Source organism: Eucalyptus grandis, chromosome 3 (assembly GCF_016545825.1).
Source record: "Eucalyptus grandis isolate ANBG69807.140 chromosome 3, ASM1654582v1, whole genome shotgun sequence".
Classification (NCBI taxonomy): domain Eukaryota; kingdom Viridiplantae; phylum Streptophyta; class Magnoliopsida; order Myrtales; family Myrtaceae; genus Eucalyptus; species Eucalyptus grandis.
This window is the reverse complement of record NC_052614.1, coordinates 51,429,747-51,444,168: the sequence shown is the minus strand read 5'-3', so window position 1 is coordinate 51,444,168 and position 14,422 is coordinate 51,429,747. Positions and strand designations below refer to the sequence as shown.

General features: G+C 35.4%; 1 pseudogene; it reads right to left on the bottom strand.

Annotated features, from left to right (window-relative positions):
- Positions 1-716: 716 nt before the first annotated feature.
- LOC120291943 lies at positions 717-2,857 on the bottom strand (annotated as a pseudogene).
- Between the last annotated feature and the right edge of the window lie 11,565 nt (positions 2,858-14,422).

The window sequence follows — 14,422 nt, the reverse complement described above, 5'->3', positions numbered from 1 at the left end:
AATTAATGATCATTCTAGTGTATTAATAAAAAGTTGGGCCATTGATTGTCAAAAGATAAAAATGATATAGAAAAAAAAAGGTGAACTTATTCAGTGGATGTTGAACCAAATGGGCCCTATAGTAAGGAATTAAGGCGTCCAAATATTTTTCAATTTTAACCCTGCAACATATAAGGCCGATGACTAGTGATGACTAGTGACTCCAAGAGACGAAAGAATCAGTTACAATTACTACATCCTTTCATAAATAAAATTAAAAAATCAAACAGGCCAGGGCAAGATCTTAGGAGAAACCGAATCATCATCGCGTCACTTACATAAGGCATGCAATCTCGCTCTTGGCAAACTAAGCAATGGAATAGGACTAGATACATTTCCAGTGATTTTCTTTCACAAGGATTAAACATGTGCTTTACCAAGCGTGAGTCATGTTTATGCCATTTTTGACATTAATGGTTCAAGACACATACAACACAAGACAGAACAGCCAAAGGAACGGGACTAGGCAGGTCGAACATCAACTCAGAAATCCCAGTGAGAAGAATGAAAGGAGTTCACCATTGATGTATTTTTGGCACCCAATCAAAAACATTTGACTCAAACTCAACCCGATATCAATCTATAGTTGCATGAAATAGCCAAATAATCTAACAATAAGTTCGAAATTGCTTTGCTAAACAAATTTGACACCGCAATGTCTATCCGCCTTTGTCACATCAATCACCATGAATCTTCTTGGGATGGAGATCAAGGGGGTAAGTACTTCTTTTTCTTGTAAACCTCCCTCAAAGCAGGCTTTTGTTTCTGGGAAATCACTGTCAAGACTTGTGCAATCGACAGCCTCAACACCTTTCTGCAACAATTGAAGATCATAAACCCATTAAAAAAAAGCACTAATTTCCATATGTTCAATTGGAAAAACTACCCAGTGGGGAATTATACCCATTAAGCTACCATAACATCACAACAATGGGTGTTTATAAGTTAGTGGCAACTCCTAAGTTTAGTATCAAATGGAATAATCAATGTGGATGCCAGACTGCGATTGATAATAGTATAATATGGGAACAGAGATTCTATGATGGAAAGACGGTAAAATAAGAAAAAGGGAAAGCATATAAAAGAATCTAGAGTGCGTGCAAATTAATATTTTTGTTTAGAGGTCAGGTTTCCTTGCTATGGACCGATTCAATCCATGACAGGTCTTTGGGCAAAAAGTTTAGGCATGAACAAATGGATAATTCGTAAAGCATGACAATGGGTTTAAGCTTAATTCTATCACACATCAATGGCTATAAATGACATTGCTATGTTTGCAGGGTAGGATGCTGAAGGAATGTTGACACTGAGGAGCACATGGATCAAGCATCAAGGAAGAAAGAAAGAAACATTTGCGAGCATAAAAATCCAAGCCAAGGGTAGTAATTACAGCTTATGCGAGGGCTACAATGCAAACACTTCACAATCAACCGAAGTACCCTTGGCGCGCAACATCCAAAGGCGCAAAACGAACTCTCAAACTCACATCCGGGGCATACCCTAATAGTCTTTCCACACTTTGCGAACAATCTGATGGCTTCCAAGATCAAAAGCTTTGAACTTGATATTCCCGATGCTCAACTCTTCCAACGCCGGGTACTAGGTGGGCTGGTACTGAACCAATCTCTAGAATTCCAACAACAACAATAAAAAAAAAAAGCAACCCCCAATCAATAACCGAGGCGAAAAACCCAAAACCCTGGTCGTTGATTCCCACCGCCAGCACACCCTAGAGTCACTCGCCTAAAAATGAAGTAAGAATAGCGACATACATCTTGGAGAGCTTGTTCAAGGCGCCACCGGTGACCTTGGCGACGCAGAGGAGGGTGAGCTTGGCCTTAAGTTCCTTCAGCTGGGTCAGAAGGTCGGTCGCAGGAGCAGGAAGCAGAGTCGAAGCCATCATCGTCGTAGGAGCAGGAAACAGAGTCGGTCGCCAATCCGCGAGAGGAGGACCTCCGATCACAGCAATGGGTGAGAGACGATCCAGATGGAGTGGTGCTCGGATTGCTTGGATCTCGGATTCGCTCGCTCGTCAAGAGGGTAGAAGATCCAGATCTCGCTCGCTCGTCGCGACGAACTTCGGCCTTGATGGAGTGGTGCTTGGATTCAAATCATGATGGAGTGGTGCGAGTTGCAGGGAGAGAGAGACGAGAAGAGAGTCGTCGTCGCGGTATGGAGAATGCTGCAGAAGAGAGGAAAATGTGAAAAGAGTTAGGGTTTTGTTTAATATTGGATAAAATTGGACTTTTAATGAAATTTTGAGGGTAAAATAGGCAATTAGCAAAAATTCATTAATCCCCTGACCAGCATACCGAAAATGCTGAAATGCCCAAAGCAGGTTCAGGCTTTCAGCATTTCTAAGGTCGGCATTCGGGGAATGGGGGCTCCGAATGCTGAACTAAACACCAAATTTTTTTCCCAAGGGGCTTTGGAGGCTGAAAGCCCCTTGGGAAAGCTAAACCAAACAGGCAGTGGGTGAACTCATACTTCTCCTTCTTTAACTTCTCATCTTCAGTCAAACATTTGGTAGTCAAGGTATTGATGCTTCATGTCTCATTCTAAGCTTTATAAGCAGTCTTAATCTAGCTAAATTCAAATGATAGAACATTTAAGGTGTGATGCACAATATAATCTTTAGAAAGGACAATATTATGGGCCTTAAGTTTGGACTGAATATGGACCATCTTCAATATAAATTCTCTAACACTCATAGCAACATCATATCTTATGTTTGTTAATTCACTCGGCAAGTTCCCAGCTTCGGCCTTATTTGAGACTCTATATCTTTCTCCTTTTGCTTTAAGGAATTGCCTCGCATTCGTATCCTTTGACAAACCACTAATGCGATGCTCAGTAATGGACCTCTTCATAACAATTAAATTTAATCGATTGGATTTTTTTTAGCATAATAGGCCTTTTGATCTGCGGTACTTTGATCATTGGGCTTGGAAGGTTCATCCTCACGTAAAGCCAAATCCATATCCACAATTCCTCGAGCAAACTCCATATCTTGCTCTCATCTCTTGAAGTTTGATCCAGTTAACATTTCAACCGTGACATTGTTGTTGTTTACAGCAAAGGTAATTGTTTGTCACACATAATGCAATAAAATCAATTATGGACAATAAGCAATTCAACAAAAAATAATTAGTACTTTATAAACTCCATTTAGGTAGAGTGTATAATGCACTATTCCATAGCATAAAGTTTGTAAAGCGACAACAATGAGAATTACATATAATTGTCAAGGTTCCATTCCCTTTGGGTAGACAAATCCTTTAAATTATACATCTTCATGATATCAATATATAGAGACCATAAGGAGAATTACATACAATCATCAATGGCTTATTCACTTTGTGCAAACAAGACCTTTAAATTATACATCTCTATTATGACAACATATGGGGGAATTATATATAACTCTAACCATTTATCCCCTTTGGGAAAATAGAACTTTTGAGTCATACATCCCCATCAATCTTCTCTATTATATCAATATAGAGGGGAATTACATACAATTTTCTAAAATTTATTCCCCTTAGGCAGATAAATATTTTTCAATTATACATCCTCATCTTTTAAATTGGGAATTAATCTTTATGCAATTTTTCAAATTAATATGCACAATAACCCCTTTTGAGCGAGTAATTGTATATACTAATTTTTTATCAATAGGGAACTCCAAAAAAATTATAAATAGTGTTCCATTTACTCAATGCCCAAAATTCATCTAACAATACGAAGTACTTTACGACATGTGCTTTCCAAGATCATATTGCATTTATCAAACAACAATTCTTGCCACAATTTTTAATTTTTAATTTTTAATTTTTTAAAAATGTATCGGACCCTCCCGCGGGGCCCAAGCCATTGCCCAGCCCACATGGATCAACTTCCTGCTTGGAATAGGTGAGTTAGAACATTGCCGCAAAGGGCCCAAAGGAACCGTAGGAGCTGAGCCCAAGATCCACCACTTAATCAATATTGCCTCCACTTGGCTTACAGGTTCGCACAACTAACAGGTTCGATAGAAGGATTCTGGGTTCATGCCCAGAATAAGGAATAAAAGAAAAAAACAATTGGCTTATGCCCATATATTGGCCTGGCTCGGTTGGAGGTTTTCTTCAACCTCTAGCCGGGTCTCAAAATTTATCTATGGGTCTTGCTTCTAACCTTATTATAAATTGACTAAAGTGAATTAAATGAAGAACAAACGAAAAAAATCATCCATATTCAAGCTTCAAAATTTTGGATTTAACACCCATGGCCGAAATTCGGTTTTCTCAAGTTTAAGCCCAAAAAACTCACCTTAATGCAACCAAAAGATTCTAAAACATATATATATATATATACCCCTGCAACAATTTATAACGAACATCATTCAATTGCAAGTAATTTAAATATTATAGAACTTTTTTAAGGTATGAACCCTAGAATTTCAAATTCGAAATTCTCACTCAACTCTCAACGAAACTATACTAATTATATATGGTTGGAAAGATCTCGACATGTAGAACAAAAACTCAAGGTTTCAAAATCAATCGATCAAAAATCCACATGAAAAAATAACGACAATATTTGGTTCAAAAGAAAAAATTTCGAATTTGTTCTTAAAAAAAAAAAAATTGGGTTCTACAATCATATATGACATGGCTCTAATACCATATGTAGAAAAATTATCCACATAACTAACTAATTAATAAAGAAAAATCAGATTCATATATGACTGTGAAACACCAAAATCGATATGCGCAGCAGAATTAATATGTACCTATTCGAGCCATTCCTTCACTTGAAGATAAATTGATCAGTTTGTTTATAATTAAAAATCCATTGGAATGCCAGATCTTTCTCTCTATGACCTATTTCAGTATAGCAGTTTTCAAAGGGATTAAGCGACTGATAGGTATTACTTAAGGGTTTAACATATATTTGTATATTTATTAACCCGATTATTTAAATAGAAAATTAATTAATTAATGTAAGCTCATATTATAAGAAATTTCCAACATTAATTACTCCACATGACAGGTGTAAGGTATTGCTCAATTTTTTTTTTCCTTAATCACTCAAGCCATTCTCTTCTTCTCTTTCTGTTATGTGAAAACTAAATGTCATTAAATATTATAAAACTCCTTCATTGAATTATAACAAGGTAACAACATAACAGATTTTTGTTTATCTTTTATATAATTAATTATGTTCAACATAAAGTGCGGGGTAAGCAAATATAGTAGTTGGGTAATTTTAATACCTCCTTCCTTGTACTTGCAATCTTATTTGACATAAGAGTGCAATAATCACTTAACAATTTTGCACAATGAATTTGGCCAAATTCTAATAATTTTTTTTTTTATAGCATTTACTATTTTCTCTCATGGAATGCTCATGGCTTTTTAAAATATCAATTGCAAAATATCATTATTCATTGGCCTAATCTATGAGATTTCGACATGGAAGAAGAACATAATTGCACCAAATCGATGATACGTAGATGTTATAGGTAGTGTTTGCCATATATCTTTTATTTTCAATTAGTGAAATTGTTTTGGATTGAGAGGCCATTTGCTTTCATAATAAAATCTTTAAAATGCTACTCTTACTTTTGCAATTGCAAACAAGATTAATTTTTATTGATAGCTAAAATGTGAGAAACATAATGCACTAAGAGTAAGAGCGGCAATAATATATAAAATAAATGAGAAAAATTCTCTTAGACAAGTGTAAATTGGAAAGCAACATAATTGGGCAAATTGATGTGGTTCTTTGTATTATTTTCCCTTACCCAAAAAGAAATAATATTGATAGTAAGACAATTAATGTGCCATTGAAAAAAGTACCATCATCAGAGAAAAATCACATCAAATTGATGTGGTTCTTTCTCTCTTCTAGAATTCTCTCCATATTTCTCAGTCGCACATCAGAAGAGAAAAATCAAAGTCACCGCCTCTGACCTTCTCTTGAATACTCCATCTAGATGTTATAAAATAATAATAATAGATATTTGTATTAGAAGAATAAGGAAGGCTAGAAGGTTTGTTGAAGCACCAACTTTGGCCGCCTAGATAAAGGAGCAAGGGCTTCGAGTTTGGGGGTGTGGAGTAGAAAGGACTGGGCCTGTGTTGAGTGTTTTGTTCTTGTAATAGTAAGAGAAAGTTTATTATAATCACATTTTTTGAAACTCTACCTGATCAATATCAATTTTAATTTGAGAAGTGGAACCAACCATTATATTACTGAAAGAAGTTACCAATGTCATGCTTGAATAGGGACTCATCTTCTTGTATTGTAGAGTCAAGATCAGATTTACCAAGACGAAGAAAAATACCTAGGTTGAGAAAATAATCATAATTAACAAATCCAAACTGATGTGAAATGAATCTTCCAATAGGTTTGTGAACAGCTCTATTTATGAACTTGCTTGCGTCCACCTCCAATTCATTTAGATATTCCTATATCTACCCAACTTTAAAGCCAGTATTGCCCCCACTCTTAATCCTTGCTGGTCAACGGCATCTTAACAAGTCACTTGGCTCTCACCATCCAAGAAATAGACCTTACCCATCTTAATAGGGCTCAAAAGGCCAGTATCTGCATAGCAGTTTGAGAAAAGCTGTTTGTGTTGAGCCTAATCGTGACCATCGCAAGTGTTTAGATCTAAAGAAAGCATACGATGTCATATGACTGATAAGAGTAAAATGGAAAAAAGCAAGCAAGAAAGAAGATACATTATCATGGTTATTTGAGTCAAAATCCCAAAGTTTACCTATTCTTGAAAGACATATTATCATCGACATCTCCATCTCCAAGACTCTCAAGCAGACAAAACCCTTGCTGTGGCTGAGGTGGAGGAGGAGGAACAATGGACAGATTGCGAGGAAGAACAATAAACATATGGTTCATCGTGGTACTAATAAAGAATTTGTGACCCTAAGTTTCAAGATTTTGGATTCTATAACTCCACCAAGATTTTGGACTCTATACCTCCAAACACACACCCAATTATTACCACATACGTAAAAGTTTACTTCTACACTTAGCGAAAATGTTACAAGTACACACGAAAACTCATATCTAACTTCATTGGTGTGCCCTTTCCCGTTACCTCACTTGAATGTATAATTGATCATGAATTCATTTGGGCAACTTAGAATAATTAACGACTCATCTTACTAAAGGATTTCAAAACGAGAGAAATAAAACTGCGAATTGCTACATTCCAATCAGTCACTAAACAGGTAAAAAAGATGCAGCTCTAAACTACAAAGAACCAAATAGTGCACCATCCCACACCACAGTTGGACCGCATCCACCAACTTGAGCACCATCAGAGTAATCACTAGCGTCCATACGTTGCCCCCAATTGCCACACGCTTCACAATTGTCTCCATCAAAACTGCAAATTTCCTATCCTCACTCGTCTGCTTCGCCCCGGTGACAATATAATTTTCGCAAATCCTTCCTGTCGCCACCAAAATCAATCCCACGAAGACTCTCCAACAACATAATCCCCTCTTACATCGCATCTGCGTACAGCCCCTTGGTGGTTGTGATGAGGTCTGAGAATGGGCGGAGGTGATAGGAGAAGAGGGAGTGGATGTTCTCCGAAAAAATGGTAAGCGAACGGCTTGGAGCTTGGAGAGCAAGGTGGATTGAGCTGTATCAGACGCCACTGCAAGGAAATGAGGGAGACTATGCTGTCTTCGGGGGGCGAAAGGAGAATGCCTTGCTGGCTGCAGCTAATCGCTTTTTAATTCAAATACATGAAACTTGGATAGACGACTTTTTAAAGACCGACAATCTAAAATATATAGACTCGTTTGTGCCTATATTTTTGGTAAGTCTTTTCCTTATGTTATATTTTTATGGTACTTGTGTGATTAAGACGCACCGGTTCATCTTAACATGACATAATGGAGAGATACCTTTCAAAAGAATGTGAGAGAAGTCATAAATAACTTCTGGAGATAACCGTTACAATGGTTGGTAGAAAGAACATTCTGAAGCAAACTGTTATCTCTTCTTCTTCTGTTTCCATCAAAGAATAGAAGGCATTCCATATCTACTTCGAGAAAACAATCGGCATTAACACCTGAAATGTGAGTACTTTACTCGTGATTGTATTCAAACTATCGTGAAGTCATATTGTCCGTTAGTTGCTTGTAATTTAACGTATGTTCCTAGGTAATTCGTTTATTGCGCATGAAAGAGATAAGTCATTTCTTTTGCCGACTTTCTTTCAAAACCCTATATATCCATAATATATCACAAAAGCACAATGTAATATAGCATAAAATCTATAAACTTGAATTCATTTTAGATGTAATTGAAATTAGATACTTCGACATTTGTATTTTACATTCTTACTATTTTGCACGTTTATTAATTTCCCAAACGGTAGAAGAATACATAATCTATTTCATACTGAATTAAATAAAATGGGTATAATATTCAATATTATCTTCGGGTTTAATTCTGTGTTTGAAATTGATCTATTTAATTTGGATGGCTAAATATGGAATAAAGTATTCATGCACGTACATATTACATAATGCGTGAACTGCGCATTGTTATTATAATACTCTGTGTGTGCCATTGTAAGGATATTCTATATTCTTGATGGCTTACGGTGTCAAGACTTCATATCTTATTTTAAAATATGGGTTATCAATGCATCCCATATATGTAATAATGCGGATCAAACAAGTGCAGATAGCGATAGGAGTGTGCGCGCTGGTTGGCACATTGTCATCGGGGTGTAAAAGGGGTGCGTGCTTTATTCATTTGCTTGCATATTGTAAAGGGTTTTTAGCCTGAGGATATGTGGAATAGGTTACAGTCTGGTTTTTTTGGTCTTCTTTGTTTTCTTGAGGTATCGTAGGCATCTGATTGCTCATCCTAACAGTTCTCGCTTCAGTGATTCTAGTAATTTTGTGTTAGTTCGCGGCCAATTTCACGTATCGGTCTTAACATACATAACAACACTCATAGTGGCAATCACCTAAGTGATTTCCAAACCTGTTGAACGCTTTGAATTTTTTTTTTTTTTTTGGTAATTGCAATGATCTACTCAATAAATATGAATATTTTAGAGATGATTGATGTCACTTTTTAGGACGTCCGAACAAATATATTCATGAAACGAAGATTCTTATATTTCTTACTTGGTTCGTGCGTTAAAATTAGCCTTTGCCTCCCATTTTCCAGCGCTTCCATGCTCTACGCTTTCTCTACTCTCCATAAATAATATTTAGGTATAACTAAAATCAATAATCCAAAATTTAGCATTAAAATTGCTCGAGATGCAACCAAATTCCTAGGTAATGTGCAGTCAATCCCAACCGGGGTAAAACCAGCCGACATTTAAATAGGAAATCGGGCCACTGTCAAGTTGAGCCGCTCGATCCCCGTTGGTTGGATAATGAATAGAGTCCGTTCATTTGGTTTTTATTTATAGTCCACCATGCCACTTATTTTATCAATTTTAGTGAGATTTCAATTACAAGTGCCTAGCTTGTTATTAGGGCCAGCTAATTGACATAATCTGTGACGACCTAGACCCGAGACAGTATGGAGGGATGGACTAAGATCGCCTCAGTAGTATGTGGGCAGCTAAGGGCATGTCTCCCGTTCCACATCGCTTAAGGGAGAGTCTTGGGTTAGCTTATAAGGCTTGGGTGTCTCTAACTGTATCTATGGGTGGAGGAAACAAAACCTTGAGAGAGGCTGCGCGACTCTGATGGAGAGCGTATGTGGCGGTGCGTCCACACCTCTACCCTTGCAATACACAGCGTATGTGGCCCCTGCAATACAGTGGAGGCCCGGGTCCTTACATAATCTATTTACATGAAAAAAGTACGTCCCAAAGCCAAAAAAAGAAAAACTGGAGGAAAAAAAAAAAAAAGAGGTACGCTCCAGATATAATCTAATGCAATAGATGTAACTCGCGCATTTACAAGAGTGTTTCGTCGCCGATACGAATTCATGCTAATTATAAATACAATCACGACACGTGCATGAATTGTTAAACCCTACTCGTCAAGTGACCACTTAGAAGAGCTTTATAATCTCTATTAAAATCGGCATTTCTAAATACATGTATAATTAATAATTTTAAAAACTAAGATGCTATGCATTAAATATGCCGAATCCGAATCTGAGAAGGCCGGTTAACATAAATCCAATCCTGTCTTCTACACGGTACATAAACTTTCATAACTCATCTATCGCTCACATTCACTTCATCAAAATGGATTATCGTAATTTCATGGGGAAAAAAAACCAAAAAATCATCCAAATTAACATTAATGAAGCGGCAAAATTGCATGCCAAAAAAATGAGCTTTGCCCAAAAAGAAAAATGCGCTTACAATCAATTTTATTTTCAAAGTGTACCTAACGTTATGGCATTAAAGGAGCAATTCAAAATCAAAGAAGTCCCCAAAGGAGAACTTTAAATACTTGTCGTGCCATTGACAGCCTATGAAGCATCGACACTCTCCAAGAACCTTCATATCGTGTCGGACATTTCAACACGTGTCACACTTTCCGACACTTAGTCAACACGTGTTGAAAAATCCGACACTGATTAACTTTTTCGACACTCTCCGATACTCGAGTTGGAATTCCAACATACGAGTTTTTGATACGTGATTCTGATATCGAGATCAATTTTAAAAAATTTCAATAAATGAGATGACAAAATGTATATTTGTGAAAAGATAAAATACAATAATAAAAATAATAAATGGAGAAAGAAGAAAAACCTAACATTCTCTTCTCTTTTGACTCTCACTTTGTGATACCTAATTCATCCATTAAGTTTTTCTTCTTTTTTCGGCAAAAGATCGCTTCAAGTGCCAAAAGTTGGCACAGAGCGACACTTAAAGTGTCAAAATTTACGAAAGTAACACTTAAATGCTCAAAAATAGGAGAGAAATGAATCACTTAAGTGCCACTCTGGCCAAAATCCTGCAAAATGCCGACGTGTCAATTTTCCGGCGAAACGAATGTAGAACGGCGTCGTTTTGCATGCTGACATGGCTAGATAATACAAAAACGACATCGTTTTGGTGCTAACATGGTAAAAAATTTAATATAAAAATTAATTTAATTTAATTTAAAACTAAATTTATTTTAAATATTTTAAATATTTTTATTTTTATTTTTAAATGTGTTAAATAAATGTAGTTTTAAATTTAATTTAATTAATTTTTATAGTAAATTTTTATCATGTCGGCACCAAAATAACGCCGCTTTGACTCGCTTCGCTAGAAAATTGATACGTCGCGTTTTGGTCGAATTTTGGAGCACTTAAGTGATTCATTTCTCTCCGATTTTGGCACTTAAGTGTCACTTTCATAACTTTTGGCTTTTGGCACTTAAGTGTCCATTTATATCAATCTAGGAGTCGTTTTTTTTTTTTTTCTCTTCCGACATTTCTAACATGCGAGTCCAGAATGTTGATTGCTTGTTTTTTCTCTAAGTTTTATGAATTATTAGAATAGAGTTGAATTTTTCAAATTAAAACAACGAACGATATTAATAAATAGTGAATTAATGCTTTTAGTGTAAATTCATTCTAAGCTTTTTATTTATTTATTTATTTATTTGTGAATTTGAATAAAATTAATTTGATTGAAATAATTATAAAAATGATAATTTATTATGTATATACAAAAATATATATTTAATATACAACGTATCGAATTATCTATTTTTTAAACGACGTGTCGATGTGTCGTGTCATATGTCGCGTGTCAGTGTCGGTGCTACTTAGTCGACAGAAACAACAATTGCACGACTAAATACTAAACAAATGCCAATAAATAAATAAATAAATAATAAAATAAAAAAGAACAACCATTTGGGTTTACTCTGTTCCTATATCTTGTTGAATTTCGACAAGATTACCGAACTAAAAAAAAAAAAAAAGCAATTTCGGCAAGAAGGAGGTGAGGGGCAATTTCGTCAAAGCAGCCACAATAGAAATTGACAGCTACAAATATATAGAGAGAGAATTGAGTAGCAGGAGATTTCTTAAAGAATCGGATGTGATCCAAAACAGCCCATAATTTCGGGAAATCTCAAATAAAAACTCGAAATGCCCTTAATTTTTTAAGTAAAGATCTTAATTGAATATTTTTTAAAATAAGGGTTTGAAGTGCCATAATTTTCTCAAATTAGAACCTAATTGACCATATTAATCTCAAACAATGATCTGATCTCATTAGCTAGTCAATGTCATTTTCATCTTTTACAGTTTTTTGTTTCCTTTCTTTTTTCCTTTTTTTTTTTTTTTGATAAAAAGACAAATTAAGTAAAAGAAAAAAAGACTAAAACTTAAAAATATAAAACACAGAAAAAGAAAGCTAGGTGTAGGGTTGGCACTTTGGCAAGGGTTGTGGGCCTTCCCCTAAGTTTGGGCAAAGGTCGTTGGCCCTTACTGAGGCTCCAACAACCCTATTGGCCATGGCTAGACGATGGAGGCGGCGGCCACAAGTGGGGGAGGGTTGCCAACCCAACCCTCTCACTGTATTTTTTGCTTTAAAAAAGATTTATCTTTTTTTTTTTCTGAAAGAAAAAAACAGAAAAAGGAAAATGAAAGAAAATAAAAAAGTAAAAGACAAAAATGCCCTTGACTAGTTGATGAGGTTAGGCCCTTCTTCAAGATTTACATGGCTATGTTAAACCTTTATTTGAGAAAATAAGGGCATTTAAGGCAATGGCATTCTCAAATCCCATTGATTTTGTCGCACATACAAGCAAATCTTGGTTTTCATAAGTAGAGTTCTTCGATTAAGTAATGTATCTTGCCTTTGGAAATAATATATCATGAGTAGATTTTGTTGTTAACACCTAAATTTTGGTACCCGGTTTTAATTTATTTATTGCATTAAAAAATAAGGGATTAATTTTTAACCCCTAAAAAAATTAATTAATTAATTGCATGGCATATAATTCTAGTTGCATTTATCTATTTGTTCATCATTTTTGCATTTGATCGGCGGCGGATGAACTTCGATTTTACGAGTTGGCCATTCGATATATTTTAGGAAAGATTTATATTATTCTTCCAATATTTGGTTAATCTTTCGTATATTTGGTGAAGACAAACATAGGAAGGAGATATCGCGAGCTCATCTTTGTAAGGTTCGGAATCTAGGAAAAGTCTATTATAATCTTGAATTTTTGGGCCGGTATTAAGTGTCCCATCAATTATATGTTTTAAAAAATAAAAATATAAAGCAGGCATGCCATGTCAGCGAATTGAATGAACCATTGCATCCAATTCATAATATTTATAACTTAATTTCACTTTTTTAAACCTTAGAAATTGATTGCATATTAAAACAACGTTTCGTCCCGTTCGGGTAATTTTCCCTAATCATTGCATTCGAGACTTGAGTAAGTATTTAGTCATTTAATGTATGCATCCCACTTACCTCAACTTTCATTTAGTATCTATCATTTATACTATATATAAAGTCGACTTTCAAATTTTGTATTCTCTTTTTGAATGATCAAAATGCCATCATTTTCCAGTTTTCAACATAACAAAAACATAGAGCCAATTGGATATCATTAATGAAATTTCGATATCTCCGAAAAGTATCTAATAATTCTCTTACTGTTATGTAGTATATACCTTACATTCAAAATCGATATTATTATTTTCTTACTTAAAATTGCCAACATGCATTTGCAGTTTGGCATGCGTAGTACGTGTGAGAATAGCATAATATTGTTTCTTCTAATCTCAATTCCAATTTCTTTTTTGATTATTGTGGCAATAGAATGAATTGAAATTACATTGGGATTAGAATGAAAGAGAAGGACGACCTCCACCCTAAACTCAACCCTATGACTTTTGTCTGTTTGATGCTGGAAACATCACAGCAAATATAAATATAGTCAAAACTGGTGGCGACACATAAAGATAGAGCCTTGTGTTTTCCTCATCATCACGTATTATCTTCTCTTTGGCTTTGAGGGGTCAGCTTGATTTTACATGCTATCAATATTATCCTTCACCTAATGCATTAGTACCGACAATCGCCAGGTTTAATGAGGGATCGGTAGACAAGTACGATTAAGGGTTCATCCCCTTTGATTAGCCGCCTAAAAAAATTGGAGTCATTACATTCCAAGAATCACATCACTACCCACTAATCATTATCATCCAAGCAGTATGTTATTGTTGGTTTTTTTATTATTGTTATTAATTCAAGAAAATGGACGTGAAGCCCCGATTATAAAAAAACCTGTAAAAGTATCTTGCAAGTTCAATGAACCGGCAAAATTTAGACCTTTGGCTCTCAAGTGACTTGGGTGTAGAGTAATTTGCCGTTATGATCCGTGGATTGTAATCATATCATAAT